Source organism: Rhagoletis pomonella, unplaced genomic scaffold (assembly GCF_013731165.1).
Source record: "Rhagoletis pomonella isolate Grant_MI unplaced genomic scaffold, Rhpom_1.0 Rhpom_scaffold_00012, whole genome shotgun sequence".
In the NCBI taxonomy this organism is placed as follows: Eukaryota; Metazoa; Arthropoda; class Insecta; order Diptera; family Tephritidae; genus Rhagoletis; species Rhagoletis pomonella.
Genome location: NW_023458566.1, coordinates 6,068,254 through 6,074,183, shown reverse-complemented (window position 1 = coordinate 6,074,183; position 5,930 = coordinate 6,068,254).

The window sequence follows — 5,930 nt, the reverse complement described above, 5'->3', positions numbered from 1 at the left end:
AACCGACAAACATTTGAGGTGTCAAATAATAATGAAACATATTAGGGGTATTCACCAAATTGAGCAAGTGACCTGACACTCGGGGAAAAGAACTGTTAAGCTCAAAACAACGAAAGTTTTCAAAGTTTTTGCTTGAGCTAATTAGGTAGCTCTTTTTCCCGAGTGCCAGGTCACTTGCTTAATTTGGTGAATACCCCTATTCTGTTAAGCGCATATTCTTAACGACTTGATAGTTAATTTGAATTATTTGTAATAAGTAAATACATATATAAACACAAAGTTTTTTTTCCAACATTTTATGACGTCATCGTCGCACTTTGTTTGCGGCATGCCACTTTGCCCGCATTCTTTTGCACATCAAATACTTATATGCAGTAATTTAATCTATCACTTGTATTAATGGCATTTTACATATATGTATGTACATTACATATTGCCAACAACATGGGTGTAAGTAAGTACTTAACTAAATGCTTGTGCATATTGACATACATACACATACATGCATATATATATATATATTAATAAACAGTACAAAATAAAAGTGCATGTACACCAGTACTTGTGATAACCCCTGAGAACATTGTTAACAAATTGGGTCGAATAAAAAAACTTCGCGGATTTTTAAGCACATTTTTGTAAAAATTTTGTTTATTTATAATTGAGTTTACTCATTCAAGTAAATTGGCCATTATTATCTATTCGGGTAGCTTCATAATTCCATCGGTGTAGAAATTTTGTAATTTTCAGCGGCTCTACGGCGGGCCAATTTTTCACCATGAAGAGAGTTTGACAGATACCGAAACACATAAAAGTCACTATGGCACTTAGGCACTATGCGGCGGATGCTTCCCAACCAAGTTCCGTTAATATGCTCCGAGTCATTAAGGATGTGTGTGGCCTACTCCATAACTCCTTTTTAGTAGACCAATTCTGGTCGCTCTTTCTTGATTGCCTCATACAAACGGTAGAGTTGTGCAGAGTAGAAGAAGACCGTGTTGATCGTGTCATCACGTTTTTACTTTTCAACCAAGTTTCAATTAAATATGTTTGAGTAGAATGCACTTTTCAGAAGATTCCAAACTGACCTGTGGTTGATTTGTTGTGCCTCCGCTATCCCTGACAGCTTGCATGCCGTTGTTGATCAACCATAAAACCATGAAATAAAGCAAAATTCACTAACCTTTCCAGTGACTGGCCGACCAAAGCGAGGTGTATCTTTGACATCAAAAATTCCGCAACGGTATCGAGAAAACCTATCCTTGGTCCGGCACAGCATTCTCACCGTACACTTCACACAATTTTCCGTTGTGTAAAAGTGTCACATATCATATATTTCTCCAGTTATTAAACAAATTTTCAAATCAATACAACTTTTTGTACGAATGACGAATTACAGAACTGGCTTCACAAAAAATGTAGCCTAAAATGTCCTATTTCAAACGCACGTGAGTTGGGCGCAATTGCATTAATGTTGTCAGATTTATGGACCTAAATATCACATAGTGACAAAAAATCCGCAGTGAATTTTCATACATACATATATGACCCAATATTATTACGTTGTTGCTTGTGGTTTTAATTTTTTTTTTGATTTACATATGTATGCATATTTAAATGTATTACATATGCATACACATATGTAAGTACATAAAAACAGTCATGAGAAAAATTATTCGAACTCAACTCCGGAAATGGGTGGCACATGAATGGTGGGAACATTCAGAAACAAAATGGAACAAAAAATAAAATAAAAGGGTACTCACTACGGCTAGGCTTTTTTGAATATCCGAATGCGACATGTTAATATAGCGAACGCCGGGCAGTTGCAGTGAAAATTGAACTTAACATCCTCATCCACTAGGCAAGATGTGCTATACTTAAAGGTCTTTAGAGCCGCTTGGCTATCACTGAAGACCTTCCGACCCTACTTCCATCTTCGTTACAAGTTCGCGGAGAACTGACATTTAGGATTTTCTACTTTGTTGTGCAACTAAGGCTACCTACTAAGGGCGCTGTCCACCAAAATCTTATATCTAATATACATACTTTTCGACGCTACTGTATACCAGCATATGCATAACTGTGCTTTACTTTACAAAAATAATTTCCCATGAATTCAGGCATTATTTGCCCCAAACAAGTAGTAGTTATGTACATATTTTGCTGTGCAAAAAAATTCTGATCCGATTTCGAATATGATAAATATTTTCTCTCCATATGAAGTTTAAATAAAAAATTAACACTTCTTTTATCCAATAACATAAATGCTCATGTTAAGTGAGACAAATAAACTATAAATATACACATATATATATGTACATGTGGATTTTAAGTGTGATTTTATGAAGGATTAATTGGTTATGTAAATTATTGGCATGCTTATTCGGTAGAAAATATTGCACTCAGAATACAAATACCAGCCGTTCGGTGGAGTAGTATCACAATCCAGAATTTAATATTTTTCGGTTAATATAAGTATGTATATGTATATGTGGCTCTTTATTTTGTGTTAGCGCAAAATGTGGTACAAAACTTTTATATTTGGTTTCAGAAGTTAATTTTCATTTTCACTGTTTTAAAACTATGTAAAATAAAACCGGTTTGTCCGGTTTTTTTTCTTAATTTCAAAATCGGGAACCACGTTTTTTCAAATTGTAATTTTTCGAATAACTCAAAAACCGGTTTGAAAAAAAAAAAACGGAATAATTGAACACCCTAGTATGAATCCTTCTGCATAGCCGCAGAGTGCTTACTTGTTTTAGTATAATATAGTTCAAGTTGGAAGTGTCTTAAAATTCGCATTGCTGAGGCATTTGCTTTCATATAAAAGGCGTTTCGGTTCAAAACCGGTTTCCTGGCTTTATAAAAATCTGCTGTAGTAAAGTTTACGGCCAAATTAATTTGTGTATTGACTGAAAATCGCGTGGAATATTTAATCAGGGAAGTTAAAAATACTTGTAAAATAGTATTTAAATAAAAAATACAAATACGCCACAAAAAAGTATTTGAAATACAAATACAGATACAAAACGTTGTAGCTAACAAAAATCTCAAAACTTATGTATTTGTTGCAATGAAAAAGTGAAGAGAAGAGAATGATGAAATTTGCAATTTGTGCATTACGCTTCGCAATACATTTCGGGTAAGCCGAATGAGAAAATTTTCAAATGTAAAAAAAAAACAAGTAAGAGCAGCGCTGTCTTCGGCTATGCCGAAGGCTTCATACCTTTCATGAACATCTGCAAATTTTACTTTGACAGATTACTACTTTTGAATACATCTGCATACATCGATAGAGGAGTTACATACTTATATAAAAAATCGCATCTAAACAATCAGAGGTATGGAAGATATACTTTATATGACACCAATCTAAGTGATTTTCACCGCTATGTGATCGGTATGTAAACCGGTAACACAATTTATTGGGTTTAGTTTCCTACATAAAGGAGATATATCGCAAAAACTGGTATCTGAACAATCAGTGCTATAGGAGATAAAGCTTATACAGCATAGATTTTGACGATTTTCTCAGTAGACTTTGTATTATTATTTATAAAATATCTTACGAAATTTATCGGTTTTAGCTGTTCAAATAAAGGAGTTTTACAGTAAAATCCCATATCTGAACAATCAGATGTATGGAAGATATATGTTGTAGTCATCCGATCCTTGTTATTTTCACTGTAAGTATTCTGTTAATAATGAGTGAAAATGGTGCGAAATTTCATGTTCCTAGCTGCATAAATGGAGGAGTTATGATAAAAGACCTCATATCTGAACAATCAGTTGTATGGGGGCTGCAGGTTATAGTGGCCCGATCTTTGTTATTTTCGCTGTAAGTCTTCTGTTGATAATGAGTGAAAACAGCGCGAAATTTCATGGTCCTAGCTACATAAATGGAGGAATTATAACGAAAAATCTCATATCTGAACAATCAGTTGTATGGGAGCTATAAGTTATAGTTACCCGATCTTTATAATTTTCACTGTAAGTTTTCTGTTGATAATTATTGAAAACAGTGCGGAATTTCATGTTCCTAGCTATATAAATGGAGGAGTTATAACGCAAAATTTTATATCTGAACAATCAGTTGTATGGGAGCTATAGGTTATAGTGACCCGATCTTTGTAATTTTCACTGTAAGTATTCTGTTGATAATGGGTGCCAGAATTGCAAAATTTCATGTTCGTAGCTGCATAAATGGAGAAGTTATAATGAAAAATCTCATATCTGAACAATCAGTTGTATGGGAGCTATATGTTATAGTGGTCCGATTCTTCCGGTTCCGACAAATGATTAATACATTATAAAAATACACCCACCTACCAAATTTGATCCGGATATCTCGAAAACTGAGAGACTAGATTGCATACAAACAGACAGACAGACGGACAGACGGACAGACGGACATGGCTAAATCAACTCAGCTCGACGTTCTGATCATATAAGTATACATTTTCATGGGTCTATCTCTTTTTGTTCTGGTACTTACAAACATCGGACCAAAGTTATAATACCATTTCATGCTCATGAAAGGTATAATAAATGACAGTCTTGTATAGGAAAATTTTATGATATGACGTATAATGAAGAATAGAAAAGGTATTTAATAAACAAAATACTGCCCAAAAAAGAATTAAAAATACAAATAAAAAATACTCTTCTAAACATGTATTTAAATACAAAATACTTTTTTGTATGGCAAATACTTGTATTTGAAATATGTACTTAACATCTTTGCATTTAATACATAAATACAATTTTGATTAATTTTAAGGAAAGGCAATATAGAAAGGCAGCGCACAAAATAGAAGGCTAGAAATGTATAATAAATTAAAATAATTCCGCTAATTTCACTAATTTTTAGATGTATGTATGTGTGCACTTATTAACAAATATTCAAACAATTAAGCGCAAAAACAATACAAAAAACTCGTTTAATTAGCGGTTAATAATTTTACTTACTTACATGTTTGTATGTATGATTTGTATGTAGCTCATCTTGATACGTTGAAAAGACAACATGTGGTCTTCAATTAGTAAAAGGCTGTGAAAAACCTTAACAAGTTTATCGAATTGAAACTAACTGCTAAGCTAAGCTAAGCTTTTGGGTATAAATAAATAAAGATGTAGTGAACTATGTACATATATAAATTTGTATGTGTGTTCAAAGTGGCGTTATAGGTTCGTATTCGTCAGCAGCGTGATCAGGTCCCTCGATCTGGAGTACAACTGTGCCCTTGAAGGCCATCAATGCCTCCTTGTGTTTCAGTTGCCCACCAAGTCAAATTAGCAACTCTCGGCAAGTATTATTTATACTGGATATTCCTGCTGGCGTACTCTAATGGAAGATTGACCTCACATCGCACGTCATATCTTCACGTGCCCCCTCAATGCAACGCATCTAACACATTTACCTCTGCCTTTTGTTCAACACTGAAAGATTTTATTTCGACTATGACGTATTACAAACAGTTTGAAAATCTTCATACATATAAGCAAAATGTTACTCATACGACAAGACTGTTCCAAAATTAACTTATGAAGGGGAAGTCAGAGGTCGGCTATTTTATGTGTGCACTATGGAACAGTTCAAAATTTCTTTTTGGGTCTCAACCTGTAATGGGTGTAATTAAAAACTTTTGTATTTAAAGTACCGGTTTTGATACCACCATGGCAATTGTGGCTAAGATAATTGAAAGTTTTTCTCAAAACAATTGAAAGAAAGTAGGTAAGATAGCTTGAAAGATTTTTTTATTCTGTCACGAAAGTCTGACAAAAAAAAGCTCCCTTGACAATTTTTATGGTGAAAAGATCTTTTGACAGAAAGTATGTACTTGTATGTAATATTGATCGTGCTGCTCCAGCAGTCGCAATTGCAGAGTAAGCAGAGCACTGCCGCGCCATTGGAAAGATCTGAGATT